Genomic DNA, 16,394 nt, shown 5'->3' with positions numbered 1-16,394 from the left:
ATCTCTTTCAAAAATGAAAGAGAAATAAAAGTATTTCCAAACTTTTTCACACTTTTATTGCCAGAAGACCTGCATTATAAGAAATGTTAAAGGAATTTCTTCAGACAGAGAGAATATATACATGATACCAGATGAGAATTTGGATCTATGCAAAGAGATGAAGTGTTCTGGAAATGCATAAAACAGTGTCAAGAATGAGTAGAGCATTATAACTTGTTTCCAGTAATTGTCCATTACTCATGCCTCACCAGCCTTGATCATAGCATAAAAATTTAAATATATTTGAGCAAATTTATGATAGATGAAATAAAGGGAAAAACATTTCTTACCCTCTGAAATATTACCAATTTGTTTTCCTACATCTCAGGATTTTCAGGCTGTATCTTTCAAGTATGTAATATTTTTCATCTCATATATGCAATTCATGGCCAATGTTTCATATTAAAATCACTTTACAAGCCTTGTGTTTCTGTAAACAGAAATGTAAGTCATAGAGCTAATATAATTTACTAACACTTTGAATGAAAATCAGAATGAGTATACATGACATCTTGGCTGAGTAAAACCCAGAAACACATGGTTTAAAACCATTTATGTCTTGGCTCTCCTCTTTTAAAATATTCATTTGTTTAAAAAATCTAGGGGCGCCTGGGTGGCTCAGTCGGTTGAGCGTCTGACTTCAGCTCAGGTCATGATCTCGCAGTCTGTGAGTTCGAGCCTCGCATTGGGCTCTGTGCTGACAGCTTGGAGCTTGGTGCCTGTTTTAGATTCTGTGTCTCCCTCTCTTTCTGCCCCTCCCCCACTCATGCTCTGTCTGTCTCTCTCTCTGTCAAAAATAAATACACATTAAAAAAAAATTAATCTATTTATTCATACTATCAACAGTGATTATTGAGGGCCATGTACTATTCTAAGCCCTGAAGACAGAACAGTAAACAAAACCCTTATTCTCATGCAGCTCCTATTCTAGTGGAAAGAAACATAAAACAAGTAAACAATACATATATAATATGGCAGATGATGGTAAGGGCTGTGAAGAAAAATACAACAGAGCAAAGTAATAGTGGGGAGGGAGGTTTTAAAGTGAGAGGTCATGGAAGTCCTTTCTGATAAAGCAACATTTGAATAACTATGAGTAAAGTCAGGGAATGAGACACTGACACATAAATGTGCTTGAAATGTTCTAGGAATAGGAAGGGTGTCAACTGGCTGCAATAGAGTGAATGAGACAGAGTTGGAGGAGATGAGGTAGCCAGGGGCCAGGTTATGCATGCCTGTGGGCCATAGTAATGACTCACATTTTATTCTGTGTGAGATGGAAAGCTACCAAAGGGTTTGGGGGAGGAAAGGGACACTATCTAATGTTTTAAATGTCTAACTTTAGCCAATGTTGTTGAGAATGGAGAGCATGAGTGTCAAGAGAAGAGGAAGGGAGACATGTTACAAAGATAAATAACATGACATAGCAAAACTTTAGGTCAACTCTAAGTTCTTTATGCTCTGCTAACAATATCATCCAAGTGTAAATTTAAGGAGCAACTGAGCCTGTTGCTACTTTGGAGCTTTCTGGCTTTAGGGCTCTGCAAAATGACCTTTGTGTCTGTTTGGCAGCTTCTCTGAGGAACTGTTCTTAGCATTTGGGTTGGAATTCATTTTGGTGTTGTTCCAGCTATCTACTGCTACCTAATAAATATCCTTAAAACTTAGTGGCTTAATATAATGACATTTGTTTTGCTCACAAATCTGTCATTTTGGCAGGGCTTGTCAATCCAGATCTCTGCTCCACTTGGCAACAGCTGAGAGAGCTGGAATCATCTGAAGGCTGGGTCACTCACATCTGGCATTTGATGCTATCAGCTGGGTCCTTGGCTGTGGTTGTGTTCAGAACACTTACATATAATTTTTCCATGTAGCTCCCATGGTGTCCTCACAGCATGGTAGCTTAGTCCTAAGAGCCAGTATCCCAATGGTGGCTGGGGTCCAAACGTGAGCCACATGAAGTGATACCACCTTTTCTAACATAGTCTTGAAAGTCAGGCAACAACCCTTCCACTGACTTTGATTCATTAGAAGCAAGTTTGTAAGGCCAGCCCATATTCAGGAGGCAGGAAATTAGTTGCCACCTATTGATATAAAGAACATCAAGTCCCACTCTGAGGCAAGTTGAGTTGATAGACTGGATGGCCTTAGTAATATCTCTAGGCCTTGATAAAACAAACTTTCTTTGCCTAGCTCTAAGAGGACACAGGATTTTGGGAGAAAAACATGTGAAATATAAGGTTAAAAAAAAAGAGGGAAAGCATCAAAACCACCCTTGCTAGTTTATTTCCCCAACAAACAGCTGAATCCTTGTCACAGTTTAGGAGCCCTAAAATGCAAGTCCTTGAAGAGCTCATGATCTAATGAAGAAAAAACACACAGATTGTGAAGTCTTCAGTAGAAGGGCCCATTTCTCACTCATGTATCCTTAGTGCCTAGTATTGTTGGTGCAACATAATAGACACTTAAATGTTGCATAGTTGAACATTCTATTGTAATAAGTGTTACATACAAATATTTAAGGGAGTACAGAGGAGGGGGAAACTTCCCAGAAGAGGAACATGGAAGATTTTTCAGAGTATGTGGCATCTAAATTAGGTCCTGAATGATAACTGTGAAGTCAGGGACATCAGAAATATGTGCAAAGATGTAGAAGCATGAAAGAGCCTAAGAGAAGAGCAAGTTCAGATGACGGTGTTGCTAAAATATATTCTTGACATAGAGTAGTCAGAAAATATTTGCTGAATAAATACATGGATGAAGAGTATTGGATGGTCAGCCTAGAAAAGTGAGGTTTTGGCTGGGTTGTGAATCTTTATGCCATGTAAAGAATGCTGGAATGTATCCTACATGCAATATGGAGCGATACAATGTTTTTACACAGGAAAAGTGCTGTAATTAGAGATGTGTTTAAGAGTGAGAACTCTTGTAACAACAAGAATGGGCTGAGATGGGGAGAGATTAAACCCTGGTAGGCAAGACTAGTTTGGAAGCTACTGTAAGAGTAAAGTAAGATAGTAAAGTAAGAGGAGGAGAGAACAGATAAAAGAGGTAGTTTGGGTGGTGGAATTGATAGGATTTGATAACTTGATTGAATGAATCATGGGGAGCAAAGTGAAGGCGAGGATACTTCTTGGTTTTCTAGCTGGGTGACTACAGGATGATTATGCCATCACATGAGGTACAAAATACAGGGGTCAGGATACGCTTTGCATATTTTGTTTTGTGTGGCTGTGTGATATAATCTGTTCAGTTCTATGTATTTTTTTACTAGATCCTCAAGTGGGACATACAAAGAAAATGACTGTTTTACATTTAGAGTGATATATGTAACCTTGGTTTTTCTAGGGTCCACAGGCTGGGACATAAAATAATATTCAAACAAGAGACTTAAAATTGGATCTCATCTAACTAGCCAGAAATCTAGCCTCGTATTTTTTCTTCTTGGTTCAACGATACTTTTGATCTGTTTAATGTGTCCTAGCAGGCAGTGGTAATAACCTACGTCTTACTGCTCTGAAGTATTTTTTCGGTCTTCCCCTGCTGTTGCCATCAATATTGGGAACTGGTCCCCTGGTTAAGCATTGACTCTTTTTTTTTTTTTTTTTTTAAGTATTTTATTTTTAAGCAATCTCTACACCCAATGTGGGGCTCAAACTCACTCATGAACCTGAGATCAAGTGTCGCACGCTCCACTGACTGAGCCATCTAGGCATCCCATCACTGATTCTTGAAGACAATTCTTGTTTCTGTTTCATTTCTTGATTTTTCACATGCATCATGGGAACTCATGGAGCTCCCATAATAGTGCTAACATGACACCTCTAAAATTTCTGAAGGTGGTGTGTCTGTTTTCCCATACTTAAAAATTTTTTTTTTTAATGTTTATTTATTCTTGAGATGGAGACAGAGACAGAGAGCAAGCAGGGAGGGGGACACAGAGAGAGGGAGACACAGAATCTGAAACTGGCTCCAGGCTCTGAGCTGTCAGCACAGAGCCTGACATGGGGCTCGAACTCATGGACCATGAGATCATGACATGAGCTGAAGTTGGAGCCTCAACTTACTCACCCAACCAGGCGCCCACCCCTTTAAAAAAATTTTTAATGCTTATTTATTTTTGAGAGACAGAGAGACAGTGCAAGCAGTGAGTGGGGCAGAGAGAGAGGGAAGTGACACAGAACCCGAAGCTGTCTTCCATTCCAATTCTGGAGACACCATCATGATGAAATAAGAAAAAATGCTCTCCCCAGCACTTGTGTGGTGGCCATGGAGGCATGTCTCTTACATCTCCCCTCAAGAGAATCTGCTGTTGTGTGCTTTCTGACCGACAGCCTCCAGCTGCCTCACCTTTGGATCTGCTGTGGCATTGATGCTGAGGTGATGCTTCATAAGGGCTGCTCCCACTCAGTGACTGAGCATGGCTGAGGTACTAGAGCTGACCTATCTCGGCCCAATATGGGACTCCTCTAATAGCATCCTTTGTTCTGGGACACCCCACTGGTTTGGCCAAGGCTTTCTCAGAAAGACACTACAGTTTGAAAATCTTCCTGCCTTGTGTTCTGAAGTCTCTTCCCATCTATTCCTGTTCTCTCCCCCTTTATTGTTCACAGGCATTTCTTCCCAGGAAGTTTCTTTAAAAAAAAAAATATTAATGTTTATTTATGTTTGAGAAACTGAGAGATAGAGCATGAGTAGGAGAGGGGCAGAGAAAGACGGAGACACAGAATCCGAGGCAGGCTCCGGGATCTGAGCTGTCAACACAGAGCCCAATGCAGGGCTCAAACTCACGAGCCACTGTGAGATCATGACCTGGGCTGATATCAGAGGCTTAACGACTGAGCCACCCAGGTGCCCCTCCCAGGAATTTCTTATACATCTAGTTCTGTTTGGGCATTTGATTTTTGGAGGATCTGAACTGACATGAGTGGTCCTGAGAGTGGGGTTGTGGGGCAGGAATTACTACTGCCTATGTACCCTCAAATCAAAGGTGAGATTAAAAAAAAAAATTTTTTTTTAATGTTTATTTTTGAGCGTGAGAGAGAGCCTGGGCAGGGCAGAGAGCAAGGGAGACAGAATATCTGAAGCAGGCTCTGTGCTGTCAGCAAAGGCCCGATGCAGGGCTTGAACTCATAAACTGTGAGATCATGACAGGAGCTGAAGTTGGCTGCCTAACTGACTGAGCCACCCAGGTATTGCAAAGGTGAGTTTTTTTTAAAAGGGGTCAAGTAAGTAGTTCCAATAGGCACTTTTAAGATGTAAACCCAAATCTTTCTGAAGAAACTCACTTATTTTTTTTTATTATTTTATTTTTTAAATTTATATCCAAGTTAGTTAGCATATAGTGCAACCATGAGTTCAGGAGTAGATTCCTTAACACCCTTTACCCATTTAGCCCATCCCCCCTCCAACAAGTCCTCCAGTAACCTTCTATTCTCCATATTTAAGAGTCCCCCTCCCTGTGTTTATATTATTTTTGCTTCCCTTCCCTTATGTTCATCTGTTCCGTGTCTTAAAATCCTCATATGAGTGAAGTCATATGATATTTGTCTTTCTCTAATTTCGCTTAGCATAATACCCTCCAGTTCCATCCACATAGTTGCAAATGGCAAGATTTCATTCTTTTTGATTGTCAAGTAATACTCCATTGTGTGTGTGTGTGTGTGTGTGTGTGTGTGTGTGTGTGTATACATACCACATATTCTTCATCCATTCATCCATCAATGGACATCTGGGCTCTTTCCATACTTTGGTTATTGTTGATAGTGCTGCTATAAACGTTGGGGTGCATGTGCCCCTTTGAAACAGCATACCTGTGTCCCTTAGATAAATACCTAATAGTGCAATTGCTGGATCATAGGGTAGTTCTCTTTTTAACTTTTTGAGGAAACTCCCTACTGTTTTCCAGAGTGGCTGCACCAGTTTGCATTCCCACCAGCAGTGCAAAAGAGATCCTCTCTCTCCACATCCTTGCCAACATCTGTTGTTGCCTGAGTTGTTAATATTAGCCATTCTGACAGGTGTGAGGTGGTATCTCATTGTGGTTTTGATTTGTATTTCCTTGATGAGGAGTGATGTTGAACATTTTTTCATGTGTTAGTTGGCCATCTGGATTTCTTTGAAGAAGTGTCTATGTCTTTTGCCCATTTCTTCACTGGATTATTTGTTTTCTGGGTGTTGAGTTTGGTAAGTTCTTTATAGATTTTGGATACTAATCCTTTATCTGATATGTCATTTGCAAATATCTTTCCCCATTCCGTCGATTGCCTTTTTGTTTTGCTGATTGTTTCCTTTGCTGTGCAGAAGCTCTTTTATTTTGATGAGATCCCAATAGTTCATTTTTGCTTTCATTTCCCTTGCCTCTGGAGACGTGTTGAGTAAGAAGTTGCTGCAGCCAAGCTCTAAGAGGTTTTTGCCTGCCTTCTCCTTGAGGATTTTGATGGCTTCCTATCTTACATTTAGGTCTTGCATTCATTTTGAGTTTATTTTTGTGTATGGTGCAAGAAAGTGGTCCAGTGACATGTCACTGTCCAGTTTTCCCAGCACCACTTGCTGAAGAGACTGTCTTTATTCCATTGGATATTCTTTCCTGCTTTGTCAAAGATAAGTTGGCCATACATTTGTGGGTCCATTTCTGAGTTCTCTCCTCTGTTCCATTGATCTGAGTGTCTGCTCTTGTGCCAGTACCATACTGTCTGGACGATTACAGCTTTGTAGTATAACTTGAAGCCTGGGAATGTGATGCCTCCTGCTTTGGTTTTCTTTTTCAAGAGTGCTTTGGCTATTCGGGATCTTTTCTGGTTCCATACAAATTTTAGGATTATTTGTTCTAGCTCTGTGAAGAATGCTGGTGTTACTTTGATAGGGATTGCATTGAGTATGTAGATTGCTTTGGGTAGTAGTGATATTTTAACAATATTTGTTCTTCCTATCCAGGAGCATGGAATCTTTTTCCATTTTTTGGTGTCTTCTTCAATTTCTTTCATAAGCTTTCTATAGTTTTCAGTGTATAGATATTTCACCTCTTTGGTTAGATTTATTCCTAGGTATTTTATGGTTTCTAGTGCAATTGTAAATGGGATCCATTCCTTGATTTCTCTTTCTGTTGCTTCATTGTTGGTGTATAGAACACAACTGATTTCTGTGCATTGATTTTATATCCTGCAACTTTGCTGAATTCGTGAATCAGTTCTAGCAGTTTTTTGGTGGAATCTTTTGGGTTTTGCATATAGAGTATCATGTCATCTGCAAAGAGTGAAAGTTTGACTTCCTCCTGGCTGATTTGGATGCTTTTATTTGTTTGTGCTGTCTGATTGCTGAGGCTAAGACTTCCAATACTATGTTGAATAATAGTGGCGAGAGTGGACATCCCTGTCTTGTTCCTGACGTTAGGGGGAAAGCTCTCAGTTTTTCCCCATGAAGAAACTCACTTTAAATTCAGTCCTCAAATAAATTTCATATTGAAGTCCCAATAACTGTGAGTTCGCAATAAAAAAAAATCACAAAACACATGAAATATATACCTTTCAAGAATAAAACTCATACCTGTAAATGGGAACAAATGGAGTAATATTGTCATAGGCAAAGATTTATCACAATTGATAGTTTAATAATACATATAAATGTAATAAAAGCAAGAATTAGACAATTTTATCATAAAGTAAACTAGATATTTTAGTTCATAACAACTGAACACAAAGATAGGATTCTTGAACTCTGATTTTGTCAAAAGAAAGAACATGGGATAACAGGAAGCAATAAATAATAAAATTAGTAAATTCTTCAATGCCTAGAAATGTTTGGAAAATATACCCCCTAGGAGTACTTTTGCTCTCCAAATGGTATTTTTACAATTGCTTAATAAAACTTCTCTTCTTTTAAAAAATGAGTTATCATCTTACATTTGCAGAAGTTTTGACACTGATGTCTTAAAAAAATCCAATACCCTTGAGACTGGTGTACCTAATTAATAAAATGCTCTTTGCAAACAAAATAAATTCAGAAAAATTCATACCACAATTATAACATTGAGATAAACATTTGCATCAAAGCAATTTGATTTCAGATGTTGCATCAAATAACAAGCTGAACACTTCACACTGTATTTATAGACATTCCAAGAGACTAAATTATGCATAATTTATTGTAACTTTGAGCTTGCCACTCACTATGTAGTGTTAGCAGCAAATACTGTGGAACACATATAAGTATCAAAACAAATTATGGAAGGTGGGAGAATATGTCTTTAAAGCTAAAAGCCTCATCAGCTCTTTTTGTATTTTCTACAAAACAAGAATTAAAGCACTGTCCATTATGTTACTGAATAATGGTAGATAAAAATACTCTCATGATAACTTCCTTCTAGAGTTTCTCACCACAAAGATGCTTATTTTTCCAGGCTCATTTGACAAATACTTTGGTAAGCTTGAAAGTATGAGTATTTGCTTATGTTTCTCTCTTCCGTCTGTTGGATCTATCTTCTTTCTCCAGATGACTTCTGTTATGGACTTCTGCTGAAAACAGTAATGCAGGCCTAGATTGTATTATGAGCACATGGATATCATACATCATTAGACACTTAAGCTAAATCACCACTAGCAGGTCCAGTTCATAAAACTGTTCATTCCTTTCAGCTGTGGCATATGTGGGACCAGGGACTTCTTCTGCTATGAAGATGGAAGGAATGGCTTGAGGAATTTCAGAGAAGGCAGGAGCAGCAGCCTCTTATAGCCCTATGCCCTCAACATCTGGGGATCTAGTTGCGGATGGAGGAAACACAGAAGGAAGTGCAGGAGATTAGGAGTGTGTGAATCGCCTGATAGAAATGTGGTGTTCTTTGTTCATAAGGAGGCATGGAAACTGTTTTCAGGAGAGACCACTGTCAATTCAGACTTGGGCGCCAGGAATGTAGGGACCAAAGAGAGATGGAAAGAGAAAATTTGAGGTTTTAAACATACGGGATAGATGGTAGGTGGAGAATGGGGCTTCAGAAAAACACTTTTTGAATAGAGGTATCCCAAATGCAATTTCTAAAATGTGAAAGAAACCAGGAGTGTTTCAAGGATGTATTCTCTGAGAGAGGCAGTGTGCCAATATGCATAAATGATGGATTTCCCATTGGCTTCCTCCTTCCCTTCTGGATGAGGAGTTCTAGCGTCCTACCTCCTCATGGGCTCTTTCTCCTGGGTGAAATTTAAGTTCACAGATGGGGGACTTGTGACAACTGGCATGGATTGACTAGCATCCTAGTGAAACTGAAAGTTTTTTTTTTTTTTCCTCTCTTCTCTCTCTCTTTTTCTTTTTGCTATAGTTTATGGCTGGTAAGAATTATGTGGACCCTGATTTCAGTATTTCCTCTTTAGTTTGGGAAATTATATTTAACAGGTAATTGATACTTGTGCTATAAATTGCTGAAGCAGTGGTCACATTTGTTCTGGAAGTTAATTGTGTTTTGCGATTTTTTTGTTAGTGAGAGGTTTGCAATCATGTTCTTTATTGCACCATGCTGTACCTCCGGCATTAAAAAAAAATAGACATGAAATGTTTGTGGTCAGAGAAACTCAATTTTGTAGGTACTGAAGGAGCTACATTAATTAATTCCAATGGCAGATTGGAGGGAGTTTATTTTTAGCATTGTAGCTTGCTTAAGCCTACCATTGTGATAACCAGTTTTTCCCCAACACAGGACACTGTTCTGTGGTGCCTTTAGCAGGAGTGTTACACAGTAAGGGAATTCTTGGTCAAACAAGTTTGAGAAAAATTCTCTTGAGCTGACTTACCCCATTTTTCTTTTCCTACAGAACTTCTCAGTTTTTAATATACATTTCTATTTTTTGTTATTTTTGATGTTTATTTATTATTTAAAATGTTTATTTATTTTTGAGAGAGTGCACGCTGGGGAGGGATAGAAAGAGCGGGACAGAAGATCCCAAGTGGGCTCTGCGCTGACAGCAGAGAGCCCAATGTGGGGCTCAAACTCACCAACTGTGAGATCATGACCTGAGCCAAAGTTGGATGCTCCAGTGACCGAGCCAACCAGGTGCCTCTGTTTATTTAATTTTGAGAGAGAGAGGTGGGGAGAGGCAGAGATAGGGAGACAGAGGATCCCAAGTAGACTACACACTGACAGCAGAGTTGATGTAGGGCTCAAATTCACAAAATGTGAGATCGTGACCTGAGCCAAAATCAAGAGTCTCATGCTTAACTGATTGAGCTTAACAGGCACCCCTGTTAACGTGCATTTTTAAATGCCAAGAGGGAAATATAAAATGCAGTATTTCCATGATTTTTTTTGTCATAGAATACTTTAATATGGCATACCAATTAATATCTCTTAAATAGTTCTTAGGAAAAGAGTTTGAGAACCATCAAGCTGTGGAAAGGGACTTGGCTACTGGTATCTGCTTAGTTCATACTCTGGGGCTTTGGACAAAAGCTCCGTAGTAATAAAGAGGGCACATTTACTTGATGGGCTCTGTGCCTGGGCTAGGGGGCTGGGAAGGTATGGGTAGTTTGGACAGAGGGAAGGGAGGGGAGAAAAGAGGTATGGTTATGGCTGGACAAACTACAGGCATTCAGAAATCTTGCATACTAGCCAGATATTGTTTCACTTCCACCTTTGATATGTCTTACTGAATCAGAGAGATCTGGGTTGAAATCAAAGCTATACTAGCTATCAACAAGGCAACTAAGGGAATGTTACTTAACCTTTTAAACTTCAGTTTCCTTGTCTATAAAGTTGGGGGAATATAACTCACTCATTGAATTGGTGTAGGAATTACTAAGAACCTACCTGGCATGTAGTAAGAATTCAATAAGTATTTATTCAACAAGTGTGCCTGGTTTAGTTTCTGGCATATAATCCTCAACAAATAGAAATTTTTATAATTACTACTATCATTATGAGGTCTGAATCTCAAATATACATGCAGTCAGAATGGACATCAGTGTTGAAAAAGGTATGTTTACTAAACCTAATTTTAGACATACTTATGGATATTTTTTGAAGGGCTCATATATGGGTCTAAGTTATCATAGAGCTAAATCTAGACTTATAACATATCATGAGGAGGTATTAAGTTCCCAGATTCGGGGTGGGGGGGAACAATGCACCATGTAACCAGGGCAGCTGACGTCTCATCATTGCTTATGCTAGGGAAATATATGCCCCCAAATGTGAATAATAAGTTCTTTTCTCATATCAAACCATCCTACACACCAATGCCAGAGGAATCCTCAAATCTCAGTATATCAGGTTGCCACTCAAAACCTTTAATATTTGCCTATTAACAGAACAATGAACCCCACTAAGAATCTAGTGATAATTATGGAAAGTCTCCCTAGGGAAATGAATATATGTTCACACACAGAATAACTACCCTATTCTAAGAAATTCTTGGACACGCCTGAAGCCCACTATGAACCATGGATGCCACAATCATAATTTCTGGGATTGAATCTAATGAGATGTGGTCTAGCATTTTAATCTTTACATGAAGATCCTGTACAACAAATCTATAATTACTTTATTTTCTATCCTTCCCCACCTCTGTTGACCACACATACAGAGACTCATTTTCGCAGGGAAAGGATTTAGCTGCTGTCTTTCAAAAATGCCAGAGCCAGAAAATTCTTGTCTCCCAATCGTGTTTGTAACCGTCCCTCTAGCCTGAAATACTGTTCTCAGTCTTCTCTGGTTACGTAATTCTCACTCTCTCTTTAAAGACCATTTTAATTCCATGTAATTCTTTGAATTCCATTTTAATTCCTTGAAGCCATTTTTAAGCAAAGGTGACTATTGAAAACCATACCTTTCTCAGAGTTCTTATAGTATCTGCCTTTAGCATTTGATAATTAATATTCTCTTTTATCTTCCTTTTTATACAAATGTCTCAAGTCTCTGTGACTTGACCCCAGGGACTGTTTCATTCATTTGGACTCAGGGTGAAATACTAGAGATAGCAATGCCATGTTTCTTCAGACTGTAATAAAATCTTTCCCAAAACTAACAAAATTTAGCCTAATTCTTCACATAAATACAATTTATCTGATACAAGCAGGAATATGAAGACGAAATGGCATTTTTAAAAAGCTGAAATGTATTTTAGAATTTGGGAGAATTACAATAATTTACCACTAGATGGAGGAAGTGATTTTCTTAGTCCAAATTAGAAGTTTTTCGTATGAAGAATTGAAAACACATGCTTAGGCCTCAGAAGGTAATGGATAGGAATTTGTCAGGTTATCAATATCTTTCAGAAAACTAGTTTTCTTCATAGTTTTATAAAGAGTATTTTCTATCTTTCTTTCTCAAATGCCCACTGGTAACAAAGGCCAAACAAAAAAAGGCAAACAGATATAATTTGTGTGAAATGAAACCTACTCAGTAAGTGATTTAAAATATACCTTTACACTCTGGGAAAAATTTCGTTATGATCTCATCATGTGTTAACATAATTAATGTCTCTTTGTAATAAGATAAAATAAACGTGCTGATGTGTATAGACATTTCCAGACTTCGGTGTCTTTCAGGGTAACATGCTGTTTGACTGTATTTATTGCTAGTGTTGCATTTTAGACATCAAACACGCCAACTTTTGCTTCAATTTACTTCTGTTTTGAAAAGCCCTTTGTGTTCCTTCAAAAAGGTAAACTTGCAACTTAGAAAAAAATGAAATCTATATAACTGTGAAAATCACTTTTCACTAAGAGCAAAATTGGTATCATTGCAATTGGTTAGAAAGTGAAACCCTTCACCTTTCTTTCTCTTTTCCTTTTTTTTTTTTTGTAAATGTTGTTACTTTTCTATAACTCTAGCAGAAATGTTAGAATTATCATAAATGAGCTTTTGCGCATGCTGTTATTTCATCTTCTGTAAAAAATTTCAATCATATTCTTAATGTTTCTGTTTCCAAGCCAACTGTTTAATGCTCAAGGCTTTATTTCAGATTGAAGCTCAGACTATTCATTTATGCTAACAGTAGAGCTTGAACAATACTCTAAATTAAAGAAAATGTAATTTTGGGATTTGTCTTATAATTTACCATTTTCAAAAAGCACTCTCTGGAGAAATTAATAGCTTAAATATTACTGGAATAATGAGGATCAAGTTTGAGGAAAATATAGCTTGAAAGTCTATTACTGAAAATGATGGAAATAGGCATTTTTGTATTGCTATCTGAACAAATATAATACCATACCATTTATCTCTAATTATCCCTAAGAAAAAGAACAAGAAGCACTGAAAAAACAAAGAGTAAAGATTTAAATGGATCTGTTATTCTCTTGCTTTCCCTCACCTACTATTTCTGTTATTATAAATATTAACAAAAATCAGCAAATAGAACTAGAGAGTAAAAACAGAAGGCTGATATAGTCTTTGGGCCAACAAAGAGCTTCTACCTAGCACATTGAAAAATCTTGAGCCTATTATTCTGGGAAAATATCCTCACATATAATCCAAATGTTCATTTTCAAATCCATTCATGCTCGATGAAGTGTGTGATTTTTCTATTCAAGTTAAAGAAAGCCAGATTGCGAATTTATCTAAATTCAGCTAATTACATTTGGTCAAGCATTGTCCTTGGCACAATTAATCTTCAGATCTAAATTTTTGTTCTTTTAATCATCTATGGTTGCAGGGGCCATTGGCTGCAAAAATAGAAATTTTCATTACCTCAGGATACAGAGCTTCCACTAGACCTTTATATTTTGGGTTGCTTCTTCCTGTCCAAATAAATGGTTAGGTTTATGCAACAAATGTGTCCTAAAGAGGTAAAATAGGGACAGACAACGTGGAACAGTTCAGTGAGATTAGTTTGTATCTTAGTTCAGCTTTGTCAAGTTTCAAACTTAATTTCTGAATGGTAGGTAGCTTCTACCTGACAGCCATTTGCATTGTATCCTTTATGGCATAGTCATCATTTGGGCTGGGTAGTTGCACCACCACCCAATTCATTTTTAAGTTATACCAAGGAATTGACACATTGTCTTGATATCTGTGATCTTGAAGCTTTGACGCCTCACTTTACCACAGCCCTCTCCAACTTGTGAGAAAGACTTCTTTCCTTTGTAAAGGCAGGGATATGAAACAGAAAAGAAGCAGGTAGAATTTTTAGACCTCCTCTTGTCAGTCTGGATGATTCACTAAGCTTGGTAGGCTGCATGCCCTGTATCAATACAATTACATAATCATTACCTGTAAGTTAAATCACTTCACACACCCACTGGCAAAAATATAACAATAAAGCTATTCTTATGATTTTTCCCCTTCAAAGTAATTATATATAGTTGAAAAACTAAACTGCCTTCAAACTAATGTAACTTCAAACATTACCTTTCCCCTTATAAAACTTCTTGCTCTTCTTATCTTGCGCTATACTGAATTAAAAAAAAAAAAAAACTAGTTATGGTGAATAGATAAAATGAATTTTTCAGCTATTCAGCAGATAGAGTCAGAAAAAAAATAACGGAAACTGGTAGCATTTTCACACTGCCTAACAGGTAGTAGGTGCTCAAAAAGCAATCAACAAAACAATGTTAAATACATAGATTTCTTTCAAAGTGACTTGAAACATGCCAAGATTTCCAAGAATAAAAATGTAGTTAGGGGATCATTTTTCTATAATAAATGCAAGCATTAATAAAATTTCCATGAATTAAAGGAAATAAGGATGGCTTTCTGATTTTATAATTAGTTAGCTTTGAAAATTAGGGTGCCTAAGTTCTGAGCAATGAAAGGATTTCATGATAGGAGAGGAAGCCATGTAATTTCCAAGGGCATGCCTTTGAATCCAATGAAGGTTGTCACAGAAAGTTGATACCATTTGACAACTATTTTGTGAAATGAGCTGGTCTCAGTCCAGTGGACAGATGTCCATATCACAAAATGCTCTAATTGGCAGTCTTAGTGGAGGAGCCAAGAATTGAACACAGACAGGCCTGGAATCTGAACCCTTTTCTCACTCTCTAGAGGGGCAGAGTTTCATTCATAAAGGAAACTTAGAAATGCTGGTGGCAATCAGATATATGTTTTACGGCTGAACAGACAACTTCATGTTTCAAAGCTGTCAAATTTTTCAATAAGCTCAAATACTTTTAATAAGTGTCCCCCAAGTTGAAGCAAGTGTTCATTACTTTCTGCTGCAAAGTAATATTGCAAGCTTGCATGTTGTTAAAGAAAAGCCAGAGTTGGACAGTATTTAAAGCAGCAGAAACAGATTTTTATTCAGGAACTGTCGCAATATGGCAAGAGGACCTCACTATAGAACTGGACTCGATTCTATATACAGCATGGGCAAGTGAGGATCTATAGCCAAGGAGCAGGATAGGGGTCAGTGGATAGAAAATTGCTAAGAGGAAACATTAGCAGTTAGGAAGGATTCTGGCTAAACCAACTTGATAGGATTCTTGTGGAAAGCTGGTGTGGGTGATCAGATATCACATGGGGGATGAGGAATTTGATCAGATATCAAGGGTGATCAAACATTGTGGGGGGGGGGGGAGGGTGGGATTCTTGCTAAACTGACTTAAAAGTGTTTTTGCTAAAAATGAGTATATAAAGTTAGACAGGGAAGTCTGAAGGTTGAGGCCTAGTTGAAAAGACAGTTCAAAGAAGCCTGACTAAAGTTTGGTCAAGGAGAGAGTCTTTGTCAAAATACTAGTGTGTTTCTCATGCAAAATGTGCACTATTGTTGGGTTTAGTGACTATCAGTAGTCAGCTAAAAATATCACACATGCCATGAAAACTGGCAAGTAAAATCCAGTAAGTACTTGAACTTAGAATATTTTGCCTGTGGCTCAAAATATGCCCAATCTGCTATAGCTTTTCTGTGTGCTACATTGAAGCAGATATTCCCAAGGCCTGGAAAATCAGATGGACTGAATTACTGGCCATATCCTTTTAGAATTAATGACATAGCAGTAGGCTTGATCAGGGCCTTCATACTGAAAAATGACAAATGACTGCCTGTTGATATGATTTTAGCAGTTATGAGAATGCCTACTGTCTCCATATGCCTAAAATTCCAGACCTGAAGTGTCATTCTTTTAGCTTCGGTTTTGATGTCTTGGGGAGAGGTCATTTTCCACAGTCCACAGAATGAACACTACTAGTTCTATAGCTTTTCCACTAACTTCCTCCCTCCCTCCCCATCACAGATGTGCACACTCACTAGAAATGGGGTGTGCATGTATGTGTGTGCATATGTGATTCTGTGGTCATTTAAATTCAGGAAAAACTTAGTTAAATAGGTTTATTTATGCAAAGTTTACAAAGACTTTAACATACAAATACATCTTTTGACGCTCAAAGAAGAGAGAGTATGCAGCATTTCATATAATATATCTCATTCAAC

Source organism: Panthera pardus, unplaced genomic scaffold, assembly GCF_024362965.1.
Source record: "Panthera pardus isolate Hobbes unplaced genomic scaffold, ASM2436296v1 HiC_scaffold_24, whole genome shotgun sequence".
NCBI classification, from domain to species: domain Eukaryota; kingdom Metazoa; phylum Chordata; class Mammalia; order Carnivora; family Felidae; genus Panthera; species Panthera pardus.
The sequence above is the reverse complement of the archived record's forward strand: the minus strand, read 5'-3'. Positions refer to the sequence as shown.